Raw genomic sequence first — 15,099 nt, forward strand, 5'->3', positions numbered from 1 at the left:
CGGGCTCTATGCCCCCGCCAAGTTTGGTGAGTTTTTGAATATGATAAAGCCCCCAAAAAGCCAATTTATTTGGCATGGGAAAAATAATAATAATAAACAACATGATTACAATAGGCCTAGCTTAGCTGCTCGGGCCTAATAAAGAAAAAGTTTAAATTTGTTCACTGGCAGAAATGATTTCTCTGGTTTCTCGACTGTAAAATAGAAAGTCACCCTGGGCCTAAAATAGAAACCTGAGCTACAGATGGGACGCCTTGGTGGCGACTCCGCTTCACTTATTTTCCTCCTCCAGCTGCTGCAGGTTGCTGATAGCAGGTCTTCAGTCAGAGCTGAGATGTTTCTATCAGCAGGCAGATGAATGAACAGACCTCAGAGTGACTGAAGCTGCATCGGCCCCTTTTCTCTGTAAGCCTTCACCTTGCTGACAGAAGAAAAGGAAACCTAAAATACACATGTGGGTGTCTGAGAACCTTGAAAACACAAATAAACTCCGGCTCTCCACCTCCATAGGAGATGAATATGACTCCTTACATCTTCATCATTTAGGCGGAGCTTTGTTTTAACTGGGAAATATAAACCTTTACTCTACAATAAGTGGGTAAAAATTGCACTTAAAATAGATCAATTTCTGCAATCGGCACAGGATTTAAGATGCAAAAGAAAAACCAAAACTATTTTTGTTTTCCTTTGTCTTTATTCGCACTTTAATGTGGTTCCTAATTTGGAAGAAACTTCTGGAAAACTGCTAAACTGCTGGAACAGTAGCTGTGTTTCCATTGACCATATAATTGTGCATATTGTTTATGTCAACAAGAAGTCAACAAAACCTCCTGAAAGTTTATGACCTTGTATCAGCCTTTGTAGCTTAGAGATATTTTTATGGAGATAATTTGGGGCAAAATTTAAAAGGACAGAAAAAAAAATTGAAACTGAATTTTTTTTTTTTAAAACGTCTTTTCAGATTCAAGGGTGGGTTTTTTTCAGTTTAATTTTTTTCGTTTCAAACAAATATTTATGGCCCCAATTTAGCTCCACATATTTTGTCCTTACCCTATCTGACCCCTCTGTCATCGGTTCACCTGAAAGTTCAAAGTTCACCACACAGACACTTAAAGGATTTGTTGTTCCAACCAAAAAAAAAATCTGTATTTTGGTGAAATCTTGCGCTGAAACTTTAGTTTCTCCCTTTTTTCCTGTTTAGTCTTTCACTAGGAAACTGACATCTCTAAGCTGGCAAAGACGATTTTCAGTTCTATAGACACCATTTTCTCAAAGACAAAGACTTTTTCTGACCTTCAGTTGATTAATGAAATGTTTTTCTCTCAGGGTGTTGAATGCCAGATCTAATCTCTCTTTGACTCTTGGTAAGTTGGTGATATTTTAGAACCGTTGAGAAACATAAAGTGTGAAGATGTTCTATCCTGTTTGTTATGATTTCAGTTCAAAATTATAATACAACAAAGAGTAACAATAGTTTTGAAGGCCAAAACACTAAAATGTGTTACTAATTGCAGAAACTTGCATACGGAATGTCAAATTAAATATTCTGATGAAATCTAAATGTCAGACTTTGTTGTAGTTAAACAACTTTTTTTTTCTGACAAACAAGCTACTGCTACCAGGAGTGGGGTTCGAACCCACGAGGGCTTTTGCCCATTGGATCTTAAGTCCAACGCCTTAACCACTCGGCCATCCTGGTTCCTGTTCTGTTTCAAACTCACATTGAACAGTTCTTTGTAGGAGTTCTTAGGTTGAGTGACATTTGTGGATCAATTATGGTAAAATTTTAAAGAGCATCTGACAGAAGCGATTAGAAAATATCTAAACTCATGATGAGGAAAAAGAAAGCCCAGCTCCTGGGTAAGGATGAGACATAGACAACATACTTGGGAGTATCAAAAATGGTACATTGTAGAAGCTGAGCATCTAAACCTTCACTGTCAGATTAAGATACAGTTTGCTTTTGAAGACTCTTCCAGGAGTGGGGTTTGAACCCACAAGGGCTTACACCCATTGGAGCTTAAGTCCAATGCCTTAACCACTTGGCCATCCTGGTTTCTTGCAGAGCAAAGTGTTTTGTTTGTGGCACCAATCTGAGCCAGCTATGAGTCAGCACTATATTGTGGGAGAGACTTAGTCAAATTTTGAAGAGCTGATGGACGTGATTAGAAAATGTAGAAGCTTATACGATACATCCGTGAGGGAATATGAGGACTTTCAGAAAACAAAAAGCACGTGGGAGGAAATTGCTCAGACTGGGTAAATATGTGTTGAAATAATCATGCTATAAGATTTGGACACAAATGGAAAATTGGTGAGTGATTCCACAACCTGGAGAGGTCAACAGTGAAAGCTCAGCCATCTGTTGGCCTCAGAGAACAGACACAATGCCTCCAAGCACATGGATTAGGTGATTCTCCTCTGCCAGGGGTGGGGTTTGGGCCCATGTGGGCTGGTGTCCATTGGATCTTAAGTCCAACACCTTAACCACTCAGCTATCCTGGTCCCCATTATTGTGTCTGCTGGCCAGTAAAACAACTTCAACCCTGTGGCAATTGCCTTCAGCGAAAACATGCAACCATCCATGTTTTTCATCAAAATGATCAATCTCACTCTTGAATCTTCAAGAGCTCTAGAGAAGAAGCCTCCATGATGTCCCAGAAGATCCAATAACCTTCAGGATCATACGCACTCAAGGAATACACTGACCAAGTGAGTTCAGGTAAAGACCTTTGGATAAGGACCTTTAATGACACCAAGGAAACAATCTCTGTTCATGGAGTTTGATCCATACATCAGGTCACATCACACAGCTTTAGATGAGATCAAACCATAACTAGACTGGAATCTAGAAAAAATTCCCGTTAGGATTGGGGTTTCAGCCCAAAAGTACTTCTACTTATGAGTTATGCCGTACACATCATCATTTTGGTTGGTTTTCCTGTACCTGTACTGATACTGTACAGAATGCAAACAATACCCCTGTGAGTGGGCCTTAAAGGACAAAATAGACAGATTTCCTGTGAATTATCAGGAGTTACTATCCACAGAAAAAAAAATAGTTGACTCCATTGTACTCTGACAATCCCCTTACCTTGACTCCAATATTTTATGCATAAACATCACTGATTTTGCCTGCATTTCATGAATGCATGCTTAAAAAACAAGAAAAAAACACCATGTGGAGATGGCTTAAGGAAGTAAATAGATGAAGGAAAATTCCCCGAAAAGCAGGAAGCTGTCAAGGTGAGGATGGGCAACATGTTTTACTTCCCTGTGTTAGCTTCCCATCGGATCTCCATGCATCTTTTTTTTTCTCTTTTCCGCCTCAAAGGCTAGATTCCCTCGCGACGTTGCTGCTGCAACAATTCTCTCCACTTCCCTGTTAGGTCCATGGAGATGCTGAAAAGCTGAATATTTCTCTTTAACCTGAGCTGAATTCCGATGTGCCCATGTGTCCTTTCCAGTCTCTGCTCCCTGATATCACCTCCTAAAGCTTTTTCATGTCCCACCACTGCAACGCAAAATAAATTATCTTCCAGTTGTGTTGCTCAACACCTTTGGGACGGACTGAAACAAGAAACCCTCTCATCCGACAAAAGTGTCTGACCTCATTGCTGTTCTTGTTGATTCCAGCTTTAAAATCAGGTGGAAAAACTGAACCCAGAAGAATTGAAGCTGTTATAGCAGCAGATTGAAGGTTTTAGACAGTGTTTGTTTTTTATTACACTCTGGGAACTTTGATAAGAACTTCGCCCCAGAGGTTGAATCCTACCAGCATTGTTGATCTTCAGTGTTTCCACTGGATAAAAACACCAGAGATTCCGGTTTTACTTTATGTTTACTGAGAAGAAGCAAAGGTTTACAGCTTCATGGTTTACAGCTTCAAGCTCTGCTGTATTTTTATACTACAGAGCTGCTTATATATTTGTATCAAATTATGTCAAATAAAAAAAGAGAAAATTGCTATTTAGCTATTTAGTCTGAGCTTTTAATATAATCTCTTTGTTTAATGCAGCAATAAAACACAATATGTTTTCTTGTTGCACAACTCAACACAATGTTAGTGATTTATAAATGAACTGTCACAGGAGACCTTGATAATGTCTTTATTGGATTTATTATACATTTACTGAACACGTTCTGCATTTTTGCATTCATACCAGGATGATTTGATTCTTTCCTCAGGCTATCAAAAAAATCACAATTTCAGAGGCATAATTAACATTCTGATTTCATTTTGTCTGTAACATAATGAAAATGTGCTGTTTGCGTTAATTTTTGCTTGGCGTTAACAGCAGTGATGCTGCAACGGTAAGCAGGAATAGACAGTATGCTAAATGAACAGATCCTAACATTTCAAGCTAAAGTAAAAGTCTTAGTCTATTGTATATTTTCTGCAAAAATGACCAAAAATATTGGGTTTAAGTGACTCATAGCTCCCGCCTGCAGGTGGCAGTATTTCCTCTGCTACTCTGCTGATGCAAGTTGTAGTCTGTCATCAATATGGTGAATAACAAAAATTGAGATATTTAAGTTTTTAAAGAATAAAAATGTTTGTGTGTCAAATCTAATTGCTTGGAAATATTTCTAAAGTAGCACCACAAGTCAAGCAAAAAATCACGACAAAAATCTAAGATCAAATTTTTTTAGAATGTTTGCTCATATTGACCCCAAGTGGACAAAAAAAATATTTTACATTCAAAAGAATGAGAAACTGTACATTTTTTAAAGAATGAAAACACTTGTGTGTCCAATCTGTCTGCTTGTTTTTTTATACTGAGGAAAAAGTATCGCAAAATTCCTTGCAAATATTTCCAAAGTTGCACCACATAATCACTGACCTTGATTGTCAAAAACCCCCCAAAAAAAACAAAACAAAGAAACTTACAAAAAAATCAGAAATCCTGATTGATTAATGTTTTGTGGAATGTTGAGGAATTTGGGTCAGACTGACCTCAAGTGGCCAAAAACGTAAAATACGATATGTCAGGTAAAATTGGGAAATAATATAATAATAATATGTTACTGCTCTGATGTGCAGTAATGTGGGGTTTGCTCTAGTTTGTTTTGTCGAAGAAAGAGAAAAGCAAAACTCCCAACTTACCAGTTTGTCAAATCTCATCAATGGTCATAATAGTGACCAAAAAAACAACAATTTCCTTGATACCAACTGCTTAAATAGGTTTTTTTCTTTTTCAGCTTGAGCCTTTCAAAGATGGCTGACCTCTCCGCCTTATCTCCCCATACCTCCTTTGTCCCTCAGGAGGTTTTCCAGTTATGCCTCACTGAGCCTGAGGCAAAAACAGGACTTGCTGAAGGTAAGAGATATTTCTTTTGGCATGGGAATGTTTTGAGATCTTCTTGAATCAGCCAGAGAGAAGAATGTATGTGTTTCCCATCTGAACCTGAACCAGGTAACTTTGGACGCCAGTAACATGTTGTTTATATCTTTGATTATTTTTACAATGCTGGCTTGTTTGTGTGAATAAAAGGTTGGAAATGTTCCTGTTTTGTATGAATAAGAATAATTTTATTCACATACACAAGGTGGATAAAGCTGGACTCATAACCTTATTTTCCCAACAGATAAAGCTGATTTGAGAAACTACGAGGCATTAATTTGCTAACTTTGCAGTCTTTTCCAAACACCATCAAGTGTTACGTTTTGTCACCATGTCCTCCTTTGTCCTGTGGTGTGTTTGTCTCATGGGATCCACTTGTAAAAATGCGTGTTTTCCAAATGCCACAGAGCAGAATGTCCCATCAGGGAACAATAAAACTGATTTCAAAAGCAAATGAAACAGCCTCACGCTGCTGAAGAAAATTAACAGCCCCTCCAGGGTCACTTTGGCACGGTCACGGATACGCTGCTGGAAACTTTGTCGTGTCTCTAACACCCTCTCGGGGTTCATGGGGTGTGTGAAATTTGAAGTTAGAAGATGCAAAGTTGCCGTCAGGGGTGATGATAAACCGCCTCAGAGACTCCAAACAACTCAAACAAGGACAAACACAATCTGATCTGGACAGTAGGGAGACCAGAGAATCGCATCGAAGCAGAGGAACCCTGGCGGCGAATCCCCTCTGTCTGACCTGCAGAGTCACGGGTCAATGAGCGAGACGGCGCTGTGGCTAAGGAAAATCAAAACAGAGTTTGAAATGTTTTCAAGGAACTCTGCAGCAAACTGTCAAACAATAATTAGTTTTGCTGCCTGAAGTGTAAGGCAGAGTGACCAGACAGCTGGGTAGTAAAACTCCAAATGTTGGCGATTGACAGTGTAGACGGTGAGATATGGAGCTCCAACTGGTTCAGGAGAAAAGAAATGGTGGATAGACGGATAAAGTATGGAGCCTGTGTGTTTTAACCTCTAAAATAGAGAGTTGTTACTGATTTGTATTGCCAGTAGTAGATAGCACAACAACAATCCCACTGGTTTATCAACTTTTAGCTAGAACATCTTCAACTGCATTGATGGTATTCACAAATTCCAGTTCCAACTGTAGTTAGACGAATCAAAGCATAACTGTTAAGGGTAGACCAACCTAACAGTTAGCAAAACAAGCTAAAAATAGTGTATTTATCAAAATGTTTTACAACGCTTCAATCACTAATGTCACATATTAATAAAAGAAATTGTAGTGTATTAGCTAAAAAGTATCAGGAGACAAAATCTATCAACAAAAAGTGTTTATTATTGTACCTTTTATATGTTATAGATGTTAACAGTCATTTTGAATTTTTACCTGATATAGCTTTGGGATAAGTTTAACTAACTTCTCTTTTGTCAGTCTGAAGTAATTTGAAGTAGTTAATTAATTTATTTTATTTTATAAGGTCATAACGTCAGATTATTATATTTTTCTTACTTTAAACAAAATACAATTATGTCAATGATTGTTTTTTGAGTGCATATTTCCTTGTTTTTCTCTGCATTCTATGCAATTCAAATACTGAAGGTACACTGAAGAAATCAAACAGTACCATATATTTAAAAAAAAAAACTTTTGTAGCTTTTATCTAAAATAAGCTAGAAGATATAGCTAATATAGATTAAGTTATTTGGCAGCTGCTCCCAACAAAAGTAATTAAATTTAAAATTTATCTCAATGTAAAGCCTGAATGAATAATGAGTATTTGAATTATTCCCAAATCTTTATTATTGTTTTTTAAAATGATTTTTTATTCTATTTTTAAAATTATATTTCTGAAACACAGTTTTCTTCTTTTTGTTTTAATCTTTTATTTATTTATTCATTCATTAAAAGAAAAGGAGGAAAATAAAGAATTATTCTGAGTGATTGTTTTCACTTATCTGAAACAGCAAGAGTTTTAAAATTGCTTTAATGGCGGAGCTTCCGTCCTCATCTCCCACTGAACTGTTAGCTATAATCTTCCACATCCACGGTAAGTGAAACCCACCCACTCTGTCACTTTCCATCGTGTTCAAAATAATTTTTTTGTGGATAATTTTTCGCCCGAGCAAAATAAAAAGTATTTGCTGAGCTAACAGACGAAACGGACGTTAGCAACAGACGTTAGCTACGGCTAACAAACTGACGCAGCTCGTTAACAAGCTAACATGAACGCCGAAGCTAATGGAGGAAGATGTACTGAAGTTCTGCTCACCAAGTACTTTTACCATGAGACAAAGTTAAAATGTATTATCAAAAATGTTTGTCTAATGTTCCTTTTATACTTTAATCGCCCGTTGACCATAAAGTGTCTAAAAGGTGTTTAAACGTACAGTTTAAAACACCATCTTTGCATTTTTCTGTAAAACTTAATTATCAGTATCATAGAAGTGTAATTTGTGAAATGTCTAGCATGCTTTGTTTGTAAAAACAAAACGAATAAATATAAGATTTTTAGATTTGACTTTCAGTATTGTGATCATGGGAATTTTGACTCTTCTGAGATCCGGTTCAATCGGCTCACCTAAAAGAACTGCCTGTTACTGTTGATTTTCTATTAGCAAAATGAAAGATCTAATTAAAAGTCAGGAGAAATAAATTTATCACTGCATGTAAACAATCTGACAGCAAGATGAATACAGTTGAAACCAGTCATTTGTGTTACAGTTTTCTTATTATAACCATAAATTTACAAGTTAAGCTCTTTTTCTGCACTGTGATAATTAAAATTATACATTTGTTATTGTGACAGGCCTAGTTATCTTTTCTATGGAGATCAGGCTTCTTTAAATTATTACAATGTTGTGTTAGTTGTGCTGATAAAAGTTTTAAATTTAAAAATCTCTCGTGGCCCTCAGTTACTTTCTACTTGACAGTTTTCACTGTTATCAAAGTATTAAATTTCCCTGCTCTATAGCTGACAGGTTTGCTTATTTTTTGCAGAGCTGTGAGGAATGAAATCCCTGCAGGACTGTTGTTGGTGAGTTAAAATTCAAACTCATCATTTCTGTTTCTTTTTGTCGTATTAAATAAGCGTCTGAGTCGGTGTTGCTCAATGTTTTCTTCTGTAACTCGTATTTCCTGCGGCTACTTTGTGATGTTTGGCACCACCCAACCCAACAAACTTCTGATCGCTTCAATAATTCAATAGGTTCACTACAAACTGGAAACGGGTTTTTCTAAATCGAGGTGCGTCGGGCAAATTGCTCATATCACATGAATTAGTAGTGGGAATCTTGACTTGTTTTAAATTAAAGCCTCGATAGAGATCGGTGTTTTACTCTGTGAACGGGTAATGAAGTAGAACAACAGGAAACGGCGGCGCTCAGTGAGCCGTCATGGTTTTGTTAAATGATGCAGATAAACTGCATGTTGCTTTGGAGCTGCTCTGTAGCAGGAAGCAGGTATCTGAGTTAAAACGGCAAGATTCAGATGTTTTCAGTTGGATAATATTATTATCTGTACAGGTAAAGCTAAATACATGAGAATATCTGAGAAAATTTGATTTATTTCTCTAGTCCAGCTTTAAAAGAGAAATTCCCATATTTTACAGATTCATTACACACACAGTGGTATTTTTCAAACATTTTTTATTTTGATGAGTCTCAATTGCTGAAAATTTTGTATGTATACTATATACAGTCATAATGAGTAAATTAGAATATAAATCCCTATGAGTCAGATTAAAAGTACCGTCTGAAAGTAACATACATACTTTTCACTTAATCCCACATTTCTGTTTTTAAAAGTAATTTTTATTAGTCTGATATAATATTATAGTTTTAAAATTGTGATTAAGAAAATTAAAGGTGTCAACTTTGTCTAATCTATATAATGTTTATATGTTGGTGATGGAGTTGGTAAAATAAATAGGATTTTCAATAATTCTAACTTATTGAAAGGGTCTATATAGAAGTATTACAAATATTTAAATTATTGAACTAAATTAGTCAGCAAGTGAAAGTTATTTGCATTCATTTGCATTTGTAATTTCTTGTTGTTGTTGTAGGCAAACCCAATATAGAATTATTCAATATTTGCTGATGAATGTCAGTAATTTTGGGTTGAATTCATGTTTAAACCCCAAACATTGAGCTGTTCCTGATTCCCGTAAAACTTAAACCTAAAAAAAAAATCTAAAATGACAGTGGAGACATTCTTCTTTTACTTTAATTACAGACAATATAAACAGAAGATGGTTGTTTTGTTTTGCTGTAAAATGCATGAATGTCTCTGTGGGCAGCAGTCGGCAGCATGTTGCTGTAAAATCTTAATGAACTCGTCTGTTGCTGCAGAAGTTGCTCCAACTCCACACATTGGAATAGTCTTCACGCTCTTTCTAGAAACATCAAAACAGATTTTTCTTACAAACATGCAACCTGAAAATGGGTTTTCTGTTGCATTTGGTAAAATTCCTCAAAACTCTTTGATTTGGAAGTATTGGCCAATAGTTAATTGCCCAAAATTAAGGAAACTGAATTAACCAATCAGAATGGTTGTAAGAATGAGCTGCCGCAGCCAATCAGTGACAATCTCTTATGTAGCATTGAAAAAAATGTCAGCGCACATTTTCAGTGTTTAACAGCAAAATATTAGCGAGTTTAGAGGAGAAGCAGATTAATCAACATGTCCGACAATTTTAAGCGTTTCATCTGACAATGAAAATGTATTGTTTTCTTGATAGTTAAGGATTTTCAAATAAGTTTTATTTCATGGTTTTATAAGAAAGTTTAGGATGAGTTCAGTAGACGAGTCTGAAAAACAAACTGCTTCATTTTTCCCTCTGAGGACAGAAAAATTCATGTTTTAAAGTGTGAAATACTTCATGAAAAATGTCATCCACATGCTCTGGGTCAGCCTGGTCTCATTTCAGGAACCGTGTCTAAGAACTTTTATAATTTAAGAGGAAATTTATTCCTTTAAAGCGGTTCGACTTTTTATCTTTTTCAGTCTGTAAAGACACTTTTTCCTGACAGAGACGAATAAATGACATGTAAGTCAGAAGCTTTTCAGCAGAGCATCGAGATGAAGGAACGACTGGGTAAAGGAAAATTACTAATCTGCAATTAGGAAAACTTACTGTTTTCACATATTTTATAAATATTAATCAATCAATAAGCCAATATTTTTATTTTTGCATTTTGCTGCTATTGCAGCTTTACACTCTTTACATTTTATCCATTTGTCTTTGTAAAACTGTTCAAGCTCCATCAGGTTTCATGTAGGGCATCTGTAAACATCAGTTTTCAAACTTTGGTACAGATTCCCTGTTTCATTACTCCATTTTCTTCTTATTCTATTCCTTAATACAAATTAGAGGGAACAGTCGGCAAATGCCCAGTGGCGCCACCAGAAAATTTACCTCAAGGTGTTTGAACCAAGCCAGTAAAAATTTTCAGAGGGTACAGCAAAATAAATGAATAAAAAAATAAATGAATCATTTATTTTTATATATAATAAAAAATACATTTTATTTTTATTCAATAAAAAATAAATGTTAAATTTATTTAGAAATGTAATAAAATGTATTTAATTTAAATTATTTTAATATAAAATTAATTTAGATTTTATATAGTTTAAATAAAACATTTTTTATGAAATACATATATAGACATTTATTGGACTATGTCTTGATGGTAGAAAATGACTCTATGCTTCTCTATGATCATAATGTTCTGGGTAGTTAACATTTTTCAAGAGGGGGCCGTGGTCTCCCCTGATCCCCCATTTAGGATCGCCACTGCCAATATCTTTACCTTTATTCAAGTATTACCTTTAATTAAGTATTGATTTCTTTCATTAAATTCATACAAATTTCATATACAAATTGCTTTAAATCACCTTAAGGCAGTAAAATCTTGAGATTGATCGGCCTCTAATTTAAATATTCAGGTTCAAAACTTTAACAGTGGCTAACTGGATGAAGTCCTGCTGCTGTTTCATGATAAATATTTGTGTCTTTAAAGACCAAACTGTGTCGTCCTGATGAGTTCACTCACCCGGCATTCCCAGAGGAAGGGAAACGTCTCGTTGATGACTTTTCTTTTCTTCTTGGACGATTCCTGGCACAAGACAATCTCGGGCTGCTACTTTTACAGTCCTGTTGCGATCGTTGTAAAATTGATTTGAGTCTCTGCAGAGACTCAGCGGCAGTGTCGCTCCCCCATCTCGTCTTCTCCTTTAAAGAAAGGCCCATTATGGCGGCGGCACAGACTGTCGGATCAGCACAGAGGAGCGCGTTTCCGCCGGGATTATTCAGAGGGAAGGAAGGGAAATAAACAGGTTTATTACGGACTGGGTTGTCAGTGATCCACATATCCTATAAATGGGATGTGAGGAGCTGGAGGATTCTGATAAAGGTAATAACACAACTACAGTCTGAGCTGAAGGCGTATGCATGAGACGGTAAAACGCGTTCCCAAAGCAGCGTGAGCAATCTGCGGCAGGCTCCAGGGAATGCTGCGTGTTGATGCGCTTCCTGCACATTCAAATACCGACTGTACTCACTCCTGCAGAGCAAATTCATACTGCAGAGGTGCAGGGAAACACCGAGACCGACAGGAAAACACGTCAGAGCCGTGTCAAGCTGTGATCTTCAACCAGGTTTTTCATATATCGCATTAGAAAAGGATGGATGGAAATGGCAACATTTGAAATAAGTTCCTCAATTTTCCCCACAACAATGTGAAGTTTTTTTGGGCTTTTCCGAAAAAGAGTTAAAGCGCCAAAACAGAGATTAAAACACATTGCGAAACGATTAATCGTGATTAATCGATCATTGGAATAATTGTCAATTAATTTCGAAATTGATTAATTGTTAACTACAATGTATAGACTCTACAAAGGCCATTTGCTGAAAGAGCAACACACCTGGAACAAATAATTAAACCAAAAAAATATACAAAAAATATATACATTTATTACATTTGATAGTGGTATGTTCTGCTGAGTATCCATGAACCAAAAAAGACGAATACTTCGTGTAGTAATCAGAGGCAGAGTACCCAAAAATTATACTCTACTAAAACATACTTTTACTCAAAATAAAAATAAAAAGTAGCCGTCCAAGAAATTATTGAAGAGTAAAAAAAAAGTACTTGGTAAAAAGTACAGAGTAACTGATCAATTTAGCAATCATTAAATATTTAAAAATTACTTCAGACAGAACAAAATATAAAATTAAGTGGAAATTTAAAATGACTAATTTATAAGTAACAAAAAATAACAAAATCAGGCAAAGGAAAAATTTTCCAAATCAGCTTCTTTCAATAAAAAACTTTTGAAACTTTAACTAAAACTGCAGGTGTGTCTGAATTTTTGGTTAAAACATGTTTGTTTTTCTTTGTGGGTATAAAATCCAGAAATTTTACTTAAGAGTAGAGATACGTCATAATAAAATTACTCATAAAAAGTGCAGTGTTGAAAAATGCTCCAAAAAGTAAATTTTTTCCAAAAAGTTACTCAAGTAAATGTAATTGAGTAAATGTAACTAGTTACTACCACACTCTGGTCTTAATTAACATTTTCAGTTGTAATAAAATAATGTTAGAAATAATTTTAATCTTATTATTGCTTTAAAAAAAAGTCTCCATCTGCATCAACCACTTGTGCTGAATGGGTCAGACTTGTATAATTCGAAGGGCCACACATGGCCCCCGGGCCACACTTTGAACACCCCTGACTCGGCTGTTCTATAAATGAACAGCTCCAGCTCTGCCTCTGTTTCTGAGCTTTTATTGCGGTGACTGCAGCGCGTCGCTCCGTCGTAATGATGAAGAAGTTGCAGATAGTACGAGCTGCTCTGGATGACTCCATCAACGTGACACCGGTAGTTTAGACGGAGCGGCCGTGATGCATGCGGCGGGCGGAGAGACAAACAGAGACGGATACAGACGGAGCGGAGCCGGAGGGGGGAGCGCTGAACTCGGAGCAGCCTCACGGGGGCCATGACAGACAAACTGCTCCTCCCTGCATGGCTGCTTTAATGACAGGCAACAAACTCATTCAGCAGGACAAACAAATCACCGGGAAGAGCCTCTGCGCCATGCTCACACAGGCAAACACTGCCCCCTGCTGGCCGGACTGAAACTCTTTGATTTAAAAGAGAAGGAGGCACTGGTTGGGATTTGGTATTTAAGTAAACTTTAAATTTCTTATTTTTGGTATGATTTTACACAAAGTTTTTCCTTTCTTTTTGTGATTTATTTATGTTCTCTATACTCTGAAACGGGTGTAATTTGCTTCGGTGCCTGTCAGCTCAGACTGACAAACCACCAGGGTTCTTGTAGTTAGCTAAAACTAACAAAATAACAAAATTGAAATTGAGAAAACATTAATTAACTGAAATACAGGGGGAAAACTACAGCTATGTGTGGATTTATAAATCCTAACAATAGTGAAAGTAGGGTTTGAACTAGGATTGAAACTTCGGTTTGAAGTGAGGTTGGGATTAGGGTATTATGGAGGGTTGGAACAAGGGTTGCAATGTTAGAGTTGGGGTTGAATTAGGGTTGGGAAGAGGTTTTATGAGAGTTGGAATTAAGATTAGAATTAGGGTCGAAAGTTGAAACTGGGATTAGAACTAGGGTTGAAACTACGATTAGAACTGGTTTTGGAACTGGGATTGGAACTGGAACTAGGATTTGGGTTAGTTCCAACCCTGGTTCCAACACTGCAATTAGGGTTAGTGTTTGGGTTTGAAGCAGGATTGTAATTAGTTGAAGGATCCGTCTACATTCAAAGGCTGAATGAGGTTTGCAACTGAAAGTGGAAATATTTACCTGTGATAGATTACAACGTTTTCAGCAGAATTACTCAAAATTAATGGGATGTTCCATTTATTTCAATGGTACCGAAGATGATCACAAAAAGCTGAGTATCTCATAAACCGTGGAAAATGGTGTATGAAATAAACCATCTTCATAAATGGCAATGCCAAAACACATAGCTGTAATGTCCTGAATGAGTAGAATATGGCTGAAAAAGCACAAAGTATGCAGAAGTGGTGAAAAACCTACAGAAAAAAAGTGGAGGAACTCAAGAGTGTAAATGCTTGACAGTATTCCCACTAGTAACTAATAAAAAATAGCAAATACACTCCAAAACCTAATTACAATTTACTGAATTATTTAATTCAGTAACTGAACTACAACAAAGAACCAGTGGTGCAACTTCATTGCACCACTGGAACCTCATTGGTATAAAATAAGCTTTAATTACATATTGTTAACACAGCTTTGTTGTTTTGATGAGCCCGATTGCCATCAATGCTGAACCTGTAGTTGTTTGTGGGGGCAGTTGCATCGGTTGCCATGGAGACAGACAAAAGTAATTGTTTCGGCCCATCCTCGACCTTCTCTGGCCTGTAATTGTGCTGAAGAGAACAAAGCAAAGTAATGAGACGTTTACAGACGACAGACATCACATTAACAGTTGTTTGGTTTGTTCAGAGTTCCTGCAGTCTGGAAAATCTTGACAAGTTTAGAAAAAGAAAAACAGTCTGGAAAGTCGCTCCACCTCCGTCCAGTCGTTTGTCAATCATCCATCCAGCTCCTCTTCCCTCTGTCTGTATTTACCATGCTTCAAACTCTGCAGACAAACTGGGTGATAAATGTTTTGCTCTGGTTATTATAAGTAGGCTGTTATATATAAAAAAAAAAAAAATTCCCTTCTCACCCTCCGTGGGTG

General features: G+C 36.5%; 1 long non-coding RNA gene and 2 other non-coding genes across 5 annotated transcripts; 1 reads left to right on the forward strand and 2 right to left on the reverse strand.

Moving 5' to 3' along the window:
- The first annotated feature begins 1,017 nt into the window (after positions 1–1,017).
- LOC106939154 (uncharacterized) lies at positions 1,018–10,468 on the forward strand. 3 transcript variants are annotated; one of them, XR_001422772.1, is made up of 6 exons: positions 1,018–1,364; positions 2,629–2,712; positions 5,203–6,978; positions 7,323–7,405; positions 8,356–8,392; positions 10,363–10,468. It is a non-coding gene; the product is annotated as an uncharacterized LOC106939154 (long non-coding RNA). The 3 variants fall into 3 exon arrangements; XR_001422773.1 differs by lacking the exon at positions 2,629–2,712; XR_001422774.1 differs by lacking the exons at positions 1,018–1,364; positions 2,629–2,712; positions 5,203–6,978 and adding an exon at positions 7,038–7,082.
- trnal-uaa (transfer RNA leucine (anticodon UAA)) lies at positions 1,617–1,699 on the reverse strand. Its single transcript has one exon. It is a non-coding gene; the product is annotated as a tRNA-Leu (tRNA).
- trnal-uaa (transfer RNA leucine (anticodon UAA)) lies at positions 1,974–2,056 on the reverse strand. Its single transcript has one exon. It is a non-coding gene; the product is annotated as a tRNA-Leu (tRNA).
- Positions 10,469–15,099: the final 4,631 nt, after the last annotated feature.

Source organism: Poecilia latipinna, unplaced genomic scaffold (genome assembly GCF_001443285.1).
Source record: "Poecilia latipinna isolate Pla-1442-1.1 unplaced genomic scaffold, P_latipinna-1.0 Scaffold2787, whole genome shotgun sequence".
Taxonomy (NCBI): domain Eukaryota; kingdom Metazoa; phylum Chordata; class Actinopteri; order Cyprinodontiformes; family Poeciliidae; genus Poecilia; species Poecilia latipinna.